Source organism: Ovis aries, chromosome 18 (assembly GCF_016772045.2).
Source record: "Ovis aries strain OAR_USU_Benz2616 breed Rambouillet chromosome 18, ARS-UI_Ramb_v3.0, whole genome shotgun sequence".
In the NCBI taxonomy this organism is placed as follows: Eukaryota; Metazoa; Chordata; class Mammalia; order Artiodactyla; family Bovidae; genus Ovis; species Ovis aries.
In genome coordinates this window covers 66366606-66385032 of record NC_056071.1, presented here as the reverse complement: position 1 = coordinate 66385032, position 18427 = coordinate 66366606, and positions in this window count along the sequence as shown.

The following is an 18427-nucleotide window of genomic DNA, read 5'->3' as shown; positions in this document are numbered from 1 at the left end:
TAGGCCCACGGGGAGGTCTTTGGGAGTCAAAGCAGGGGAGGGGGTATTCGGGACCCCGCCAGGGGGAGATGAACCTGAACAGGACCTGGAAGGTAAGCAGGCGCAGAGGGACGACCGAAGCGCCGAGGGCCTGGAGGTCTCAGCGCCGGGACCTTCCAGAGGCGCAGGCGCGCTGTCGGCCTGAAGTGACGCCGGGCCAGCCTCGCAGCCACCTCTGCGCCCTGGGAAGGACCATGAATCTCTCGCCCCCAACTCTTCATCTGCCGGGAGACCCTCCTGCTTCCCGGAGTTCCACCACTGACATTCCTAGTGGTAGACGGAAGGCTTTATCTCCACCTGACTACACGGATGGGCTCGCCATAAACGCCTTATCTGCCGGGCACAGGACTGCGGGACCACTGCTCTGCCCCACCGGGGCCTCGGGTCAGGCGAGACACCCCAGGGAGAGCTGCCCGCCCCCCTGTCCTTGAGGCCAGCCCTGGCCTGGGGCAGAAATCGGGACAAGCCCTAAAGGGGGCCAGAGTCCCCCCTCAGCCCCCTCCTCTCTGCTCCAGAAGGCCACCCCAGGGACCTCCCAGCCTCCTCCCTCCCGCTCGGACAGGCTCTGCAGAGGACTGTCCAGCCTCCCCTGTCCTCCCAGCACCCTGAGCCTGAGGGGGCTTCCTCCAGTGAGCCCTGCTCTTCTGAGAGGCGGCCACCACCACCTCGGTGGATTGATTAAAGCCATCATGGGGATTTTTTTAACATTTAATTTACCAAGCACACCGCGGCCAGTCAGAGCTGTCCCCAGGGAAATCTAGGCCAAGGGAGCAAAAGAGAAAAACCCCTGCAACTGAGCAGAGCTCTGACAGGATTAATTGCGGGACTCAGCTTCCAATCAGACCCCACGTGGCAATATTTCAGGAAGGCGGGAGGACACCAGGCTGCAGCGGTCAGATTCCTGAACTGGATATGGGGAACTCAAGCTCACCACACCACTGCCACCATGATCTGCTGGGGACACTGGAAACCACCCACCCACACACACACACACACACACACACACACACAGAGCCGCATGACACCCAAGTTCCTGCCAGGGGTTTCCAGCCCACCCCCAGCCAGCCTTTCAAAGAGGGGCCAAGCCCTTCCAGCCAGCAGTCTGATCTTCAGAAGATGAACACCTGCAGCCGTTTCTCCGTGATGGTGGGAAACTGGACGAGTCGGGGAGTGGGCAACAAACCCTAACAGTTGGTCCTTGGTGAGAGTAGACACAGGTCAAAGGCCGGGGCTCCTGGAAAGATGCCCAGTGTGCGCTGCATGGCCAAGTGTGTGCTTCTGGAGAGCGTTTATGCCCATCAAAGCCTGGGCCTTTCCTGGGGGAGATGCTGCAGGCAGGCAGGAGTTGCTGCTTCAGTGCAGAGGAGAGGGTGGGCCAGGGAGAGACCGTGTGGTCTTAACTCTCATCCAGTTTTTAGCCATGAGTTTCAGTATTTAATCAAGAGGTCAGGAAGGGCTGGAGTGCCTACGCTGCCAGACACAAAATTCTCTGAGGTCTGAGACCTAGAACCACACTCAGCATGGAGCAGCCCCTCCTGCCCCTTCCACGGGCAGCGTGGGGGAGGAAAAGGGGGCCTGCAACCTTCCCAGCCTCCCCACGTCTGGTCAGCTCCCCCGGCTCCCCGTCAGCCCCCATCCAGAAGGCTGGGTTCATGCCTGGAGCAGGAATTTTGCCTCCAGAGGGCAGCCCATGATGACAGCCTCACTGTGTCCATGAGAGAAGCCCACCTCAGCTCAGGGCCTGGGCCCCTGGCCAGGCTTTGTCCCTCCTCCTCCTACTCAGCTCCCAGGCTGGGGTGGGGCAGGCTTCGGGCTGGGAGCAGGTCAGCCTTTTTGCCAGTTCTCCTGGGGAGGCTGAGTGTGTGACGGGGTTTGGGGAGGGGGGGGGAGGCACTCATCTTATTCTCACAACAACCCTAGAAGCGGGTGCTGTTTCAGCCCCTGCCACACAGGATAGAAAGCAGGCAGAGCACGAAGTCGCCAGAATGCCTCCCAGTTAGTCTGGATCGAGGATGTGTGCAGGGAACCCCTCCTCCCGGGGCCTCAGTAGCGCCTCTGTGCGGGGCAGGATGGGACCTTGGCCTGGGGGCTCCCCTCCTGTGGTCAGAAGAGGAGGTAAGGATAGTCAGCTCCCCTGCCCCAGCCACACCCCACCAGAGTGGAAGGCAGGCTAAGGTAGTCAAATCGTAGGAGAGTGAGAACAGCAGGGTGGGGCTGGCCCCCGAAGAACAAGGACCTCACAGGGGCCAGCCACTGCCCCCTGCCCACCCTCCGCCCTACACCCCCGCCCAGCATCCCAGGCCAGGAGGAGCCCCAGGCCCAGAGCGAAGGATCCCCCTCCTGCACAGTGGTTTCAGCACCTCGGCCAGCGCCAGCAGAGCGGCTCCAGCTGGCCCAGAACCGCCCCTCCACTCTCTCTACAAGTCGGGTGGGGTGGGCTCAGGGAAGGCCAGCGGACAAGGCTGGAGCGGGGGGGGGGGGGGGGGGGCGGGGGGCGGGTCTTGGGTGTTGGGTTTGTTGGGTTTCCATCACCACCTGCTCATTCATTCACTCAGTTCAATCACCCTGGAGCCGTCCTTGACTCCTGCTGGCTCTCACCACCCTTGGGTCCTATCCATCAGCATTTCCTCTTCCTGCTCCCTTGACAGAATGTCCAGAGGCAGACTGGTCTCCCAGCCTGCGCTGCCCAGGCCCCGTCTCAGCCACTCTCACGCTTACTGCAGAGGCCTCTCTCTGGATGGCTCTCTGCCATCCCCTTGGATCTGGTCTCAACTCAGCAGCCAGGCAAGGCTCTCAGCAGGGGAGTGAGCTCACACTGCTTCTGCTCACAGTCCCTGGAGCCCCCGCTTCCCACAGACTCCTCGCTGTCGCTGGGCACACCCCTTCTGGGGCTCACTCTGCTGTTCCCGCTACAGGGGACGCTGGTCCCCAGACATCCACTCTGCTCTCTTCTCTTTTCTGGAAGGTTGTCTTCACAGCAAAGCCCTCCTTACCCACCTTACCTAAATCCCCAACCCCTCCCAACTTCCCCCAGCACTCCAGTGCTCTAGGCTTCCTCCTCAGCACCTACCGTGCTTACTGTGGATGTCTCCTATTTGTCTTGTTTATGGTCTATAATCCCCATCAGATTCATTGGAAGGACTGACACTGGAGCGCCAACTCTTGGGCCACCTGATGCAAAGAGCCAACTCATTGGAAAAGACCCTGATGCTGGGAAAGAGGAGGGCAGGGGGAGAAGGGGACGGCAGAGGATGAGATGGTTGGATGGTACCACCAACTCAGTGGACATGAGTTTGAGCAAGCTCCAGGAGATAGGGAAGGACAGGGAAGCCTGGCGTGCCACAGTTCATGGGGTCACAAAGAGTCAGACATGACTGAGCCACTGAACAACAATCCTTATTAGAATATCCGCTGTTCCTCCCACACCTGGCACAGAACGGGTACACACTGATAGCTGCTGAAGAAACAAAGGCCTGAGCGATTCCCGGGCATGCTTTTTGTTGCCAACTCCGGGTGATTTCCTAATGCAGAGGGTCCCTGCCCTCCACCCCAACCTAGCTGCAGCCCCTGCCAGCCCCCTGCCTGCATGCCTGCTCTGGCCTCCTCACTGGCTCCTCCCCACCTCCCACGCCATCCAGAACAAGGCCACAGGGCCAGACACTGACCCTGGGATGACTTGACCAGACCCACCCAGCCCAGCCCTGAGTTGACCAGCCTGAGGACACTTCCTGGTGCAGATGGAAGCCTTTCTGATCTGTCTGCACCTCCCCAGCTCCTGAGAGGGGATGTGCGTGACACTGAGTGGTCCCTAAGCCCTATAACCAGTGGCCTCACTGTGACAGGTACACTCTGGCCCACCATCCCAGCCAGCCAGGGCTCCCAGCCCTGCCAGAAATCCTGAGAGACCTTCCATGGTGCCCCCCTTAAAGTGGCAGCCCCTCAGCCAGTCAACCCACAAGGTGCCCAGCCAGGATCTCCTCCTCCTTTTCGGAGCTCAGCTCCTTTGCTTCTTTTGTCCTCTTTGCCTGGATTTCCCCTTCACAGCTGGCCAACTCCAGCTTCGGATCACAATCAGGTGCCACCTCTTCCAGGAAGGCTTCCAGCCCAGGCAGAACCAGTCCTGGCACTCCTGCCACATGGGGCACAGATATCACCGACTCCCCGGTATCAGAGAATGTTTAAGGGAGACGGGAAATTAGCCCGAAAGGTCACCAGGTAGCAGGAGCAGAGCCCCGCCTCCCGGGCTGCCTGGGTTGGTGGGGCCAGACAGGAGAAAGCAGGACTCTGGGAAACCAATCCCCTGCAAACACACGGCCACGGACGCAACAGGGACACTGCCACTCATGGCCAGCAGAGGGCGCCCCTTGGCCGCAGTCTCTGATGAAAAAGACTTCAATTAAGAAACTTGTTTCCCTCTTACACAGAGGGGAAAGCTGAGGCCCCACGAGGGGCTGCAGCATCCCAGAGTGAGAGGTGAGAGGTGAGAGGTGAGAGGTGCCAGTCCTGAGGCCTCCCCTCCGTGTGCCTTCTGGTGTCCCCTGCCCACCTGCCCACTAAGCCCTGCTAATCCCTCGGGCCTCCCCCAACCCCCAACTCTCTCGTCCCCCTCCCCCAGGTCTTGCTCCCTCTCCTGCTAACTCTCAGAGACCTGGGCTCAGCCTCTAGCTCCAGGGCAGGCAGTGACCGAGGCAGAGGGACCCGGGGGTCAGGGGTGAAAGCTGGGAAGCTCTGGGAACCCCCTAGGGCAGGCACATCACCGCTGCGCCAACGTGCCAGAAAAGGCCTTGCTGCTTCCTGAGGACCCCATCTGGGTGACTGTCCCACACAGAGCCCTGGGACACCGCCCGGGCAGAGTCCAGCTCTGCCCTGGACCTGCAGAAACCAGGGCTGGACACACAGGTGGGGGCCTTGTAAGCACAGGCGCTGTGTGTGTGTGTGTGTGTGTGTGTGTGAGAACAGTGTGGTGCATCACATACACTGAGAATGAGCACATCACAAGCTGGTTGCTGAATGAATAAAGACAGGGACACTGAAGGAGCCATACCCCCCAGACCCTGGGGTCCAGGCAGCACCACTGACCACGTTAAGTGCCTGCCTCAGGAACCCCATCCCCACAGCCCACGTGGGTATGGCATGCGGGTTCCTCAAAGAAAGCAGAAAAGACGCTGAGCTCCATGAACTAAAGTACAGAGGAAATTCAGATAACATAAAATGAAGCACTTGGAAAATAAAAATATGAGACAAATAAAATTCAAAAGAAAGACTGAAAGAAAAAGTCAAGGAAATAGCCCAGAAAGTAGAGGGAAAAGAAACAGAAAAATAAGAGGGTGGGGGGAAATTTCAGGGAAAAGAAATAGAAAAATAAAAGTGGGGAAAAGAAAAAAATTTCAGGGAAAAGAAATAGAAAAATAAGAGTGGGGAAAAGAAAAAAATTTCAGGGTTGAGGTGAGAAGTTCAATGTCTGAATGATAGTAACTGCAGGGAAAAAAGAACGGGGAAAGTATGGGTAAGGAAATAATGAGAAACAAAAGCAGAACTAAGGACTGAGGATTCGATGGCTTCCACAACAGAAAGAAAGATCAACATCTTTGTGAAATTTCAAAACAACACGAGGAAAACCCACAAGACACTAAAAGCTTGTGGGAGGGACCCACATGGCAAACGAGCTGCAGGTTGGCCTCCAACTTCTCAGCAGCAGCAGTGGAAAGGAAGCGAGATCGGAGCAAAGTGTCCGAAATACTGAGGAGAGAGAACTCCGGCCTCGGATTTCTATACCCAGCCAAACTATCGACTGAGTGCAAAAGTAGAATAAAGACCCCAAAAAAATAGAGTAAAAACAAAAAAACTTGATTTTCCCCTTTCTCCAAGTTCCCGGAAGATGGGCTCCCCCACAAATCAGGAACTAAACTAAGGATAAAGGGAACATGGGATCAGGGACATGGGGCCCCAACCCAGGAAAGAGGTAAAAGGCATTTCCAGGATGGTGAACAGACGTTCACAGGTGTAAGGTGAGTCACGAGGATCCAGACTGAAGCAGGCGTTCAGGGCGATCTACAAGAACGCCTTAAAGAAAAGGGAGGGAGGGAGGGAGACAAGTTATGTAATGTATTTGGACACATTTAGGAAAGATTTAAACTTTCATCACAGAGGATGGAGTTAGTCACTATTACATAGAAAACTATGCAAATTTTAAAAATGAGGAAATAATAATAAAATGAGGCAATTATTTTTTAATTAAAAGCTGTAGCGGAAAGGAATGGTGACATTGTATGCTAGCTTGGGGACTTCCCAGGTGGTTCAGTGGTAAAGAACCCACCTGCCAAGTAGAAGACAAGGGTTTGATCCCTGGGTTAGGACGATCCCCTGGAGAAGGAAGTGGTAACCCACCGCCATATTCTTGCTGGGAAATCCCACAGGCAGAGGAGCCTAGCACGGTACACACCATGGGGTCACAGCGAGTCAGACACGAATGAGTGGGCCAGGCAACAACATGCTAACTTGGGGAGAGGATACGTAGGGCAGGAGGCTCCTGTTTTTTCCTAACAAGCTTTATATTGATAATTGTTATTTGACTTTTTAAATTATATAAACGCTCGAGGTTCATTTTTAATTTAGAAAGGTGAATGAAAACACCCTTCTGAACAACTCTAGAGAAAACCCCGATGGAAACTACGCCAAAAGCAATGGAGGGCTTTCTATCACCACCCGTGGGCTGAGGCCAAAGGGACGGCAAAGAAACGTGAATCCTCATCTGAATGTGTCCAAAACAAGGAAGGGGCTTGCCTGGTGGTCCCGCGGTTAAGGCTCCATGTTCTCAATGCAGGCGGCACGGGTTTGATCCCTGGTCGGGTAACTTAGATTCTGCCTGCTGCGCTGCATGGCCAAATAAACAAAGGAAAGCTTTCGCAAAATGGCCCAAGTGTCACCTTGCCCGTGGCGTGTCACTTGGGCCTGTATGCTGGGGTGTCCTCCCCAGGCACTCTTCAGGCATGGTGGAGATTTAGCCCAGAGCTAAAGAAAGGCTGAATCTTGGAGGGAGGAAGACCAAGTGCCTGGGGGGTCCTCTCTCCCAGGACTGGGCTGGCTCTGCTCCTTAGACAACCCCACCCCCAAGAAGCTACTCCTGGGGGCGGCCGTCTCACACTTCTGCTGAGGTCAGGCCCTCGGGGAAGTTGTGTGTGTGTGTGTGTGTGTGATGACCTACACAAGCACTTAGGTTGTCTGTGATGGAGTCCTCCAGGCTCCAGCCTGAGCCGGCAAAATCCAGCCTCGGGGGTGGTCAGCAGGAGGAGCCCAGAAGAGATGGAGCTCCAGGTGAGGGCAGGCTGGAGACCGCTGGGGTGTGTCTGAAATAACCTGTCATCCCTCAGGGACAGCCAGAAGCATTTCCGGGAAAGGACCGTGGCAGAGTGTCAGCAGCTGCAGGGGGAGATTTGAGCTGGTGTTCTTGGGGTAACCGGAGGAGGGGGTGATTTTGAGTCAAGATAAAGCATCAGGGACCAGATTCACACCTCCACAAAAAACATCCTAAATGGGAGAAAATAAAGAAACAACAGTTCAGGGGACATCTAGTCTCAGGCCCACCAGGGCAGGGATCCCTGGGCCTGCGCTGGCCCCGCCCACTGCCCAGCGAGGGCTGCCTGGCATCCGCACAGGAAGAAGGCACAGGAGGAGCTCCCGGGCATCGCTGGAAAGAGGGGTCCTGTCAGAAGCCTGGGGAAGTCAAGGCTACAGGGCGGAGTCTCGAAGAGGAGAGCTGCCAGACCTCCACGGCCCTGGCGGGCAACGGAGACCCCTGAGCCTCTAGCCAAGAGCCCGTCATTGTGCGCAAGAAAGGACGCCCCAAAGCCTGGGATGCAGCCACCGGAAAGGAGGGGGAGGAAAGGCACCCTCGCTCCTAACCATAGTGGGGGCTGAAACAGACATGTGCGGATCTTGTCCGCAGCAGCACCGCTCACAGCGGCCAGGAGGAACGGATCAGCAGGCTGTGGTCCAGTCACACAGTGGAACCTTGTGTGTGTGTGCGTGTGTGTGTGTGCGCACACACAGGCACGTGCGCCCAGTTGCTCAGTCATGTTGGGCTCTTTGCAACCCTTGGACTGTCGCCCGCCAGTCCATGGAATTTTCCAGGCGAGAATATTGGAGTGGGTTGCCACACCCTCCTCCAGGAGGTCTTCCAGACCCAGGGGTCGAACCCATGTCTCTTGTGTCTTCTGCACTGGCAGGCGGATTCTCTACCACTTCGCCACATGGGGAGCCCCAGAGGAACATTGTTCAGCCTTAAAAAAATGAAGGACATTCTGGCACCTGCTACAATACGGATGAACCTCAAGGACTTCTGTTCAGTGAAATAAGCCAGTCACAGAAGACGGAAATACCGCGCAGCTCTGGTAGTCTGGGGCCACTGTCTTAGTTCTTACAGACAGAAAGAAGAATGGTGGGGCTGCGGGCTGGGAGAATGGGAGAGAGGACACTGTTGTTTGACGGAGACAGAGTTTCAGCTTTCCAAGATGAGAAGTTCTGGAGATGGATGACAGTAATGGTTCCACAGTCGCGTGAGTGTGCTTAATCCCACAGAACTGTATGTTTAAAAAATGGTTAAAAGAGTAAACTTTACTTATTGTATATTTTCCCATATTTTTTTTAAAAAGTCTTTAAAATACGCTGGGAATGGTGTGTGTTCCCACCAAGCAGAAGGAACGGCCTCAGTCATTTGCCAGACGTGCAGCTTGGACTCACAAGGGGGCTGCTTCACTGCCGGGAGACAGAGTAAATGCTTAACGGACCCTGCCTACAAAGCTAAAAGCAACACGTGGAAGAATCAAAACTCTCTGCTGGTAGCTCAACTGCGTCCCAAAACAAGGCTCACAATGTTCGCAAGTTACAAATCTACCCAGCACCCAACCATGAAAGCCACAATGTTTGGCAGCCAATCAAAAATGACCAGGCACGAAAAGAAATGGAAAACTGTAAAATGGGGAGAAAAATCAGTCAGTAGGAACAGGCCCAGAGAACCCTCCTGCACGATGGAATGTGAACGGATGCAGCCGCTGTGGAGTTTCTTTAAAAAGCTAAAGCTAAAGCTATTGGATTGGCCAAAAAGCTCATTTGGGTTTTCCTGTAACATCTTACAAACGAACTTTTGGCCAATCCAATATCATATGATCCCGCAATCCCACGCCTGGGCATATATCCAGAAAAGGTGGAAACTCTAATTTGAAAAGATATACCCACCCCAATGTTCACAGAAGCCTATTCACAGTAGCCAAGACATGGAGGCAATGTGCCTATCGACAAATGACTGGATTAAGAAAGTGCGTCTGTGTGTGTGTGCGTGCGTGTGTGTGCGTGTGTGTGCGTGCGCGTGTGTGTGTGTGCGTGTGTGTGTGTTCGTGTGTGTGTGTGATACATAATATATATAAAGGGACACACAAAGGGGCGTATAAAGAGTGACGTTTGCAGCAACAGAGACGGGCCTAGAGATTATCACACCAAGTGAAGTAAGTCAGACAAAGATAAATGTTACCTATCACGTAAATGTGGTATCCAAAATCTTAAATCTGAAAAAAAATAATACTAATTAACTTATTTAGAAAGCAGAAACAGACTCAGAGACATAGAAAACAAACTCATGGTCATCAAAGGAGAAAGTGGGGGTAAGCTGGAAGTGTGGGATTGACAGATACATCCTGTATAGAACAGATAAACAACAAGGATTTGCTGTATGATGCAGGGCACTATGTTTAATATCTCTTGTAATGACCTACGCATAGTGCAAAAGAATCTGGAGAAGAGCATGCACACACATATAAACTGAATCACGCCACTGCACACGGGAAACCAGCACCGTACTGCACGGCGACCACACTCCAATAAGGACCCTCCAGCGCTGCAGGCAGATTCTTCACCATCTGAGCAACCAGGAAAGCCCGATAAATGCCACACAAACACAGAAAGACAGACTCAGAGACGAGGCAGACGGCCAAATCAGCTGACAGGAACTTCAAAGCTAGTTTTGTAACTTTATTTCAATATGTTCAAGAAGATCTAGGAATGCTTGAATGCATCAAGCAGCAATATGGACACTATTAAACAGACCCTGTCAAACTTCACGGATGGAAAATCTAACGTCCAGGGTGACAAACATTGAAAAGCAGAGACATTACTTTGCCGACAAAGGTCCGTCCTATCAAAGCTATGGCTTTTCCAGCGGTCGTGTACGGATGTGAGGTTGGACTATAAAGAAAGCTGAGGCCTGAAGAATTGATGCTTTTGAACTGTGGTGCTGGAGAAGACTCTTGAGAGTCTCTTGGACTGCAAGGGATATCAAACCAGTCCATCAAAGGAAATCAGTCCTGAATATTCATTGGAAGGACTGATGCTGAAGCTGAAACTCCAATACTTTGGCCACCTGATGCCAAGACCTGGCTCATTGGAAAAGACCCTGATGTTGGGAAAGACTGAAGGCAGGAGGAGAAGGGGATGACAGAGGATGAGATGGCTGGATGGCATCACCAACTCAATGGACATGAGTCTGAGCAAGCTCCGGGAGACGGTGATGGACAGGGAGGCCTGGCATGCTGCAGTCCATGGGGTCGCAGAGTCGGACACGACTGAGCGACTGAACTAACTAACTGACTAAGATGCCAATCACACTGATGAAATTACTGGCTAATTGGACGCTGCAGAAGAAACAGCTATTTAGCTAGAAGTAGAAACTATCCAAAATGAGACAGAGAAAATGAGCCTGAACAATGAACAGAGCTTCAGGTGGCTTTGGATCATCCTAAACGTGGCCTAATAGATGCCACCTTAAGAGGCTAGAAAAGCAGAGCAAACAAAGCCTAGAGCAAACAGAAGATGGGACAAAACGGCTTCTTGATTTGATCAGTAAAAACAGCAAACCTCTAGCAGACTGAGAGGACACAAACCGTCAATATTAAGCAGTGAGGGGGGCGCCTCCCTGCTGTTCTGGTGGTTAAGACTCTGAACTTCCCCTGCAGAGGGCTGGGGTTCCATCCCTGGTCAGAGAACTAAGATCTCACATGCCACGAGGCATGGCCCAAAAATAAACTTTCTAAAAAAATTGAAAAGAAGGGAAGATGGAACTTTGCTACAGATTTCTACAGATGCCAAAAGAATGATAATGAAGCGTCACACCTAACTTTACACCAAAAAATCTGACAACTTAAACCAGCAGATTTCTTGAAAGATACAAACTGATAAAACTCACTCCAGAAGAAACAGATAACCTGAATAGTCTTACGTCTGTTAAAGATACTGCATTTGCATTTGAAAACCTTCAAAGAAAGAAAACGTCAGAGCAGGGCAGGGGTGAGGGAGGGGGTTTAGGGCTGTTGGGGAAGGGAGGAAGGAATTGCCAGGGGCCAGGCTAACCCCGTTGGGTGGTGGGTCTGCTCCTTATCTTGATGAGGGTGAGGGTTTCACAGATGTAGGCATTTGCCAGAAGTCATCAGATCGTGCACTTTAAACACCTGTTGCACTTTTTACTATACCTTAAGTATACCTCTAAAAACTGGAAAAGTGAAGGAGAGGGTGATTCCCAACTGGAGGGCTCGAAGAAAGCTTACTTGGACATGTGCCCCATCCGTGGCCCCTGCAGCCGCTACGGACTCCAGCAGGTGCTCTGACAGCCTGTCACAGCGGCCCCCGAGTCCTCCCAGAGTGGACATTCACCAAGTTACCGAGCGTGTGAAGAGTGTCCCTCCCCCTCTATGAAGGTTCTCAACCTCAGAGGCACTTGGAGTTAGACTCTTGCAGTCTGGTGGGGGCCCCTCAGCAGGTTGCCAGTGCAGTAGGGATGCTGCGGACAGAGGCGCTGATGGGCTGTGCCTGTTCTGGGCTCTTGCTGCCCTGGGGATTAGAGGCTCTGGACATCACCAAAAGCCACAGGTCACGGGGTCTGTCTCCGCTCACTTCTTTTCTCTTGCTGAGATCTACCACTTACCCCAGTGATCCTCAGCCTTGGGCCGGGATCAGGATCAGCCAGGGGCTTGGCCAGGGTGACACGAGGTGCCCACCCCACCCCTCTGAGCCTGGTTTGGGGGTCTTCGCCAGCCCTCCTGGCAACAGCCACACGGCAACCTGGAGAACCACTCACTCAGAAGACCAGTTTAGCTACTTTAATAGAGACCAAAAGAACTGCAGCTTTAAAAAGACAAAAGGTTAATTTTTCTGTGGGAAAGAAAAGTTGATACATGGTCCAAGGACCCAGGGTGGAGGGTCCCCTGTGCCGGTCCAGGGTAGGGTGATTAGGTCCCAGTTTGCCCAGGACAAATAGGGTTCCCAGAACATGAGATTTCTAGTGTTAAAACTGGACAGTCTCAGGCAAACCTTGACAGGTTGGCCAGCCTCGTCCAGGATGCTCTGCTCTGGCTCAGGGTGGTCCTGCCTGCAAGGCCCAGGTGGGCTCAGCACCATGGAGGGCTGGTTCCACTGCAAGTGGGAAATAGTAGGGGCAGGCCAGAGCGCCCCACTAGCAGCTCAGGGGGCCACGTGTGCAGCCAGGGGTTTCCACTGCTAAAGAGAATGGGTCCTGGGGACCCTGAGCACCGCCAGCCAGAGACAGCAGCCAGAGAGGAGAGGCCTGACCCAGGAGTCGGGTGGGGAACCTGTCTGTCAGCAAGGACAGGCTTGTCATGGAGGAGGAGCTGCCTGTCCTCAGGAAGCCCAGGGGCTGAGGGGGCCTGTGATGAGACCCACCCCACTGCCACCTGCATCCTCCCCAGCGCCACCCCCCAACCAGTCCTGGGATGAGGCCAGCATCAGCGCTCGGGGCACGGCCCCTCCAGCGAGCCCCTGCGAGGTGGGCACCAGCACTCCCCTCTGCAAGAGGAAGGAATGGGCTCCCGAGGGGAGGAGGGCGTGCCAGGGTCCCTGGCTCATGGGCAGCAGGGCTGAGACTTGCTGTCCAGCTACAGGCTGCACATGGCCGACTCTCAGTCTGGGCTGGGATGCAGGGGACAGCAGAGGAGGGGCCTCCATCACTTTAGCCCCTAAGCCCCCCGAGCTTGCCCCTCCCCGGAACAGGAGCCCGGGCAGGCTGGGCATGGCAGCCTCCGGCCAGGAGGCCAGGATGGGGTAAGCTGGAAGCACCCGAAACTGGGGCCCCAAGACCAAGTCCTCTCCCCAGCCTGCTCCTGAGGCGGCAGAAGGTGGAGCAGGGGGGCAGGGGAAGGTTTCAGGAGGTGGCCCTTCTCCCCGCCCCTGCAAGAGAGGGGCTGGATGAGAGACCACAGTCTCTGAGGCAAGGGGAGGCTGGCAGCCAGGCCCAGGGGGACTGTCCCCCTTCCTCCTCCTCGGGTTGGAAGGATGAGTGAGCAGCGCGGGAGAGAGGACGGCCAGACACCGGGAAGCTTTAGGACAAAAGTTTATTGTCATCAATCTGCGATGCATACATGTTCACATTGTACAGAATGATGCCAAGCCACAGACTGGGGAAGCCTGGGGACCCCTCACCTGAGCCCCACGGAGGGGGCCTGTCCCTGGGCTGCTGGGGGGTGGCGTGGACCGCCCAGGAGCATGGTGGAAGGAAACCACCCCAGAGCAGCGCTGGCGGCCCAAACCCTCTGGGCCCCTCGGAGCCAGGGGCACCCGGCCCGGCCCTGCGGCGGCTGCAACGGGGGGTCTGCTGGGCAAAAGGGGGTGCCCTCTGGCAGGTGGACAAGCCTCCAGGGAAAACGGCCCCCTCCCCAAGGGCTCCGAGGGGTCCACCGCCCGGGCTGGGGCCGCATCCTTCGCAGTCCACTCTCTCCCTCCAAACCGCCTCTCTGGTCGACCACCCCCCAGCCACCACCAGACTCATGAGCCGTGACTGGCCCGCAAGCTACCTGGCAGCTCGATGCGCCGCTGGCCTCAAACCCAGGCCTGTGGGACCCAGCAGCCAGGCCGCCCTGCGGCGTTTCCCCTCCAAGGGGGCCGGGCGGCAAGAACCTTTCCTCCCCAGAAGGTGTGGCCAGACCCGAGCCAGGCAGGCTCCGGAGCAGGTCAGTCATCCTGGGGAGGAGCGGCGTCGCCCTTGGTGCGAGGTGGGAACGGACGGCACTTCCCTGAGCCCCTCCCGGCGCCCCCGCCCCCGGGGATCACAGGCGGCGCTCCCGGGCCCCACTGCAGAGCGGGGCCTGAGGCCTCGGGGGCGGGGGTGGGCGGTGAGGCTCTTGCCCGGGCGGGCCGGCCCACCGAGTCCGCGGGCCTGACCTCTACCTGGAGCGCGGGCTCCCAGCTTCCCCCCAACCCCAGCGCGTCCGAGTTCTTCGGCGGGGTCCTTCATTCATTCCCCACGCTCTCATCGGCCCCTGCGCTCGCCCCCCACGGCCCCCCGAGACGCGCAGGCTCCAGCTCTCCCCTTGCGAGCCCACGACCCTCTGTCCCCAGCCCGAGGGCGCCGCATCGCCAGCTCCCGGGAGGCCCGAGGCGAGGAGCGCGCCCCCCTCCCGCAGGGCCACCGCCAGGGCCGGGCTGGGACGCCGGCGGAGTTTCGAGAGGGTGGGAGCCCCCGGGGCACTGGCGGGCGGAGGTGGCGTCTCTGCGCCGGCAACGCGCCAGGAGCGTGGGCCTGGCGCCCTGCACCCGAGCCCATCCCGGCCGTCCCCTGCGCTCGGCGCCGCGGCGCCCGGCCGCCTCCTGCGGCTGTCGGCCCGGGGCCCGGCCTCGGGGTGTGCGGGGCGCGGCGCGCAGGGAACGGCCGGCCCGAGGTGCGCGGCGCCGGGCCCGCGGGCTCCTCCTCGGCGGTCCCGGCGCGGCCCTGCCCAAGCCGGCGCTCCCGGGCCGCGCGTGGGGCGCCCCGTCGTTGTCGCCGGCGCCAGGCCCGCCGGGTCTAGTGGTCCTAAACATTTCACAATTGCGCTACAGAACTGTTGAACTGTTAAGAACCACTGGACCCAGCGCGCGATCCTCGTCCGCCGCGCTCTGTGGAGAGGAGCCCCGCCGCCCTGGAGCTCGGCCCCGAGCCACGACCTGCCGGGCGGGCGCGGCCGCCGGACCCAGCCCCCCGCCCGCCCGCGGCCGCCGAGCCCCGCGAGCCCAGCCGTCCCGGCGGCGCGCCCCCTCCACGAAGCCCGGCGGTGCGTCCGTGTGGCGGCGGCCAGCGCCGCGGCGCCTTTTAAGCGGGGCAGCCGCCCTCCCCCGCCGCCGGAATGCGTTCGCGCCGCGCCGGCCCGACCGGTTTTTCCGGGCGGGGCGGCTCCTGGGCCCGCAGGTCGCGCGGCTGGTCGTCTGCGGCGCGGGTCCCTGCTCGGCGCGCCCGCGCGGGGGTGGCCCTGACTCACCGGCCTCCCGGCCCCGCCCGGCGCCCCCGCCTCCCGGCCTGGCGCCCCCGGCGCTCCTGGGGCCCGCTCTCCGCCCGGGCCGGTGGGGCGCGGCGGTGGCCCACAGCGGCACCGTCCTGCCAGGGCCGCGGGGCGCCCGGCTCACGGCGGGGAGGGTGGAGAGACCCTGGCCCGAGCGGGCCCCCAGGTGAGGACCGGAGCCCCAGAAGTCCGGCCGGTTCGGCTCACGGGCGGCGGGAGGGCCGGGCTGGACACGCCCATCAGTGTCCCTCTCACTTCAAAGGGAGCGTCGTGGGAGGGGGAGGAGGGGAACGAAAGGAAAGTGGAACCAGAGGGCGGCGAGGACGCGCAGGCAGGTTTCTGGTTCTCAGACCCGTGGGTCTCCTCCCAGAGGGCAGGGAGGGCAGCCTGGAGCCCCGCCCTCCTCCGAGCTCACGTGGGGGGGGGCCTCATCCTGACGCCACACACCCCACCCTGTGCGGGGGATGGGGGTGCACAGTCCTCCCTCTGCTCTGCTCCCCCCCCACAAGAGCCTGGGCCCCTCCCGGCACACCGCCCCCTCCCCCCATCGCCCCCCTCCCCGCTCCGCCCCGGCCTGGCCACTTGAGTCCCCTGGGGAGGTTGGGGGGCCCACCAGCCGGCCTCCAGAGACTTCTTTACAGCAGAGCTGTCTAACGCTAACCCTAATTGGGGGCTAGTGGGGGAGCTCAAGCTTTAGGAAGGAGAAAATCGAGAGGTGACCCCTGAAGTTCTCAGGGTGGGTGGGAGGCAGGCGGTGGTCATCCTCTTTGGGCTGAGTCCAGGGCAGCCCCCATGACCACGCTACCAGCTGGACACTGTCCTCTGGGCTCGGGAGCCCGGGCTAGCCCCAGGCCAGGACACAGACACCAAGCTAGGCCTGGCCCTCTAGGCGTTCTCACAGGCTGTGTGTGTGTCTTCCTACCCCCTGCCCTGTGAAGGGAGCAGCAGAGGTTTCACCGTTCCCATTCGCAGTTGGGGAAACTGAGGCTCAGAGAGAGGCCGTGACTTCTCAGAGGCCAAACAGCAGAGCTGGAACTCCACATCTGGCGTCTCTGCTGAGTCCACAGGCCTGAGTGTCATTACTGGGGTGGGGTGTGCGGAACCTGGGGGCAGGGGGCACAGACGTGCGTGTGACCCAGACTAGGAGCTTGGGACCAGCCCGGTCCAGGGCGGACCCCTCTGTCCACCTGCCTCAGCGCCAGAGGGGGCCGGTACGAGTGCGGAGGAAGCGGTGACAAGCGGCAGCCTGAGGCCCCCATGTGCAGCAGGAGGTGTTGAGGTGTGAGCCGCAAAGGGGAGGGGGCACTTCCCTGCCTGCTGAGCCTGATTTTAGGATGGCAGACGCCGGGTATATGTGGATAATGGCCTAAATGAGAGCGAGATGTTGGCCAGCGATAACGCTGAGATCACGGTGGCTGGGGAAGCGCTGTCAGGAGCTGGAGCCCCACCCAGTGAAATCACCGACGTGAGCCATGCGGCTCTCAGACCGAGGGGCTCCAGGAGCCTCCCACGGGTACCCCGCCCTCCCGCACCTCCCACCACCCACAAGAGGTGCCAGGCAAGCTCACAGCCCAGCTCTGCCACGTGCTAGCCTGGGATCCTGAGCACAGGCCTGGGCCTTGCTTTCTTGCTGTAAATCGGGAAGGTGGGCCGGTACCCCCAGGCAGGTGACCCTCAGGGCAACCCCCTCGTCCCACAGGACTGGGAGTGCAGATGGCAGCGGGCGGCTTCCAGCAGGCAGAAGCCTCTCCCCGACCCTCAGTGACCCACCTGGCGAGAGGCCCGCACAGCGGCTCCCCCTGGGACCCCAGGCTCTGGGGGCAGTTCTAGGGGGCAGGGCGGCTCCTGCTCGGGGATGGAGGAACCATGCAGGTCCAACCACAGCTCTCACAGCCCAGCTCCGCAGGGCCTGGGAGAAGCAAAGGCTCTGAGCCATCCTCGTCCCCTCGGAAGCGGTCAAAGCTGCGGCTGCTTCAAACAAGCGGCTGAGTGCCGAGCGCCACCAGCCCTGGGACGTGGAAGGGGGCCTCCAGCAGTCCAAGCTTTTGTGCAGTGGTCCTGCCGCCCACCCCCCAGCCTTCTGAGGGTCCCAGCCGACAGGGCACTGCAGGGCCCCCAAGCCCTCCAAAGCCCCGCCCTGGCCTTCGTCAGGGTGTGGGGCAGAGGCTCCTCGGGCCCCACCACACTCCTCGTGTGGTGTCACGTCGTTGTGCAAGGCTCAGGCACACCCGTGTCTGGGCGAGATCTGGAATGGTGCCAGCCGCGGTGCCAGCCTGGGCCTGGGAACCAGGCTGAGAAGCCTGGGGGTGCGGGTGGAGCCGCCCCCGGCCCAGCCCTGATGGGAGAAGGCTGCGTGGTGGGTGCCAAGGGAGAGAGCGCCCTTTGGGGTCACACTTTTACCCCAAATCTACAGAGCACGTGCCCACGGCTGGGCCCAGCAGCTTCCTGAGCCCCTAGCCCAGGGCCCACACAGACCATGTGGGTGCTTAGAGCGGGCCAGGGAGGCCTCCACGGTTCCTCAGGCTCAGCAGGAGGGACTTGGGGGCTAGAGTGGGGAAGTGAGGCCTCAGGCCAGCCCAGGATCGAGGGTGCGTCCTTGTCCCACCAGACAGAGGGCCAGAGGAGGCCTGAGGTCCAGACACCTGACTTCGGCCCCGGCCAGGCCTCAGAGAGCCGCACTCCACCACGGCCTGCCCCGCCTGGCCCACAGGCTGTCATGGCGAGGACCAGCCCAGGCTGCCCTCTCTGCCTCCCTGGGGTGGGCCTGGAGTGAGCGCGGCCATGGGGCCCACGGGCGGCAGAAGCCCCGTGAGAGCCAGGCGGGAGGGCCCGGGAGGACCAGAGAGAGAGCCTCCGCGAGGAGCGCCTGGCAGAGCGATGCGGGTGGGCTGTGCCCGCAGGGGTAACCCCACGCTTCCAGATGAGGACTGGGAGGGGAGGGCCCGGGGCACAGGCTGTGTGGGGCAGAGGGCCCGGTCTGCCCACCCCCAGCGGGGCGCATACTCGCTCACCCTGCCACCTCCTCAGGCAGGATCGGCAGTGCCTCCCTCGCCCCCAGGGTGCTGAAAACACTGCCCTTT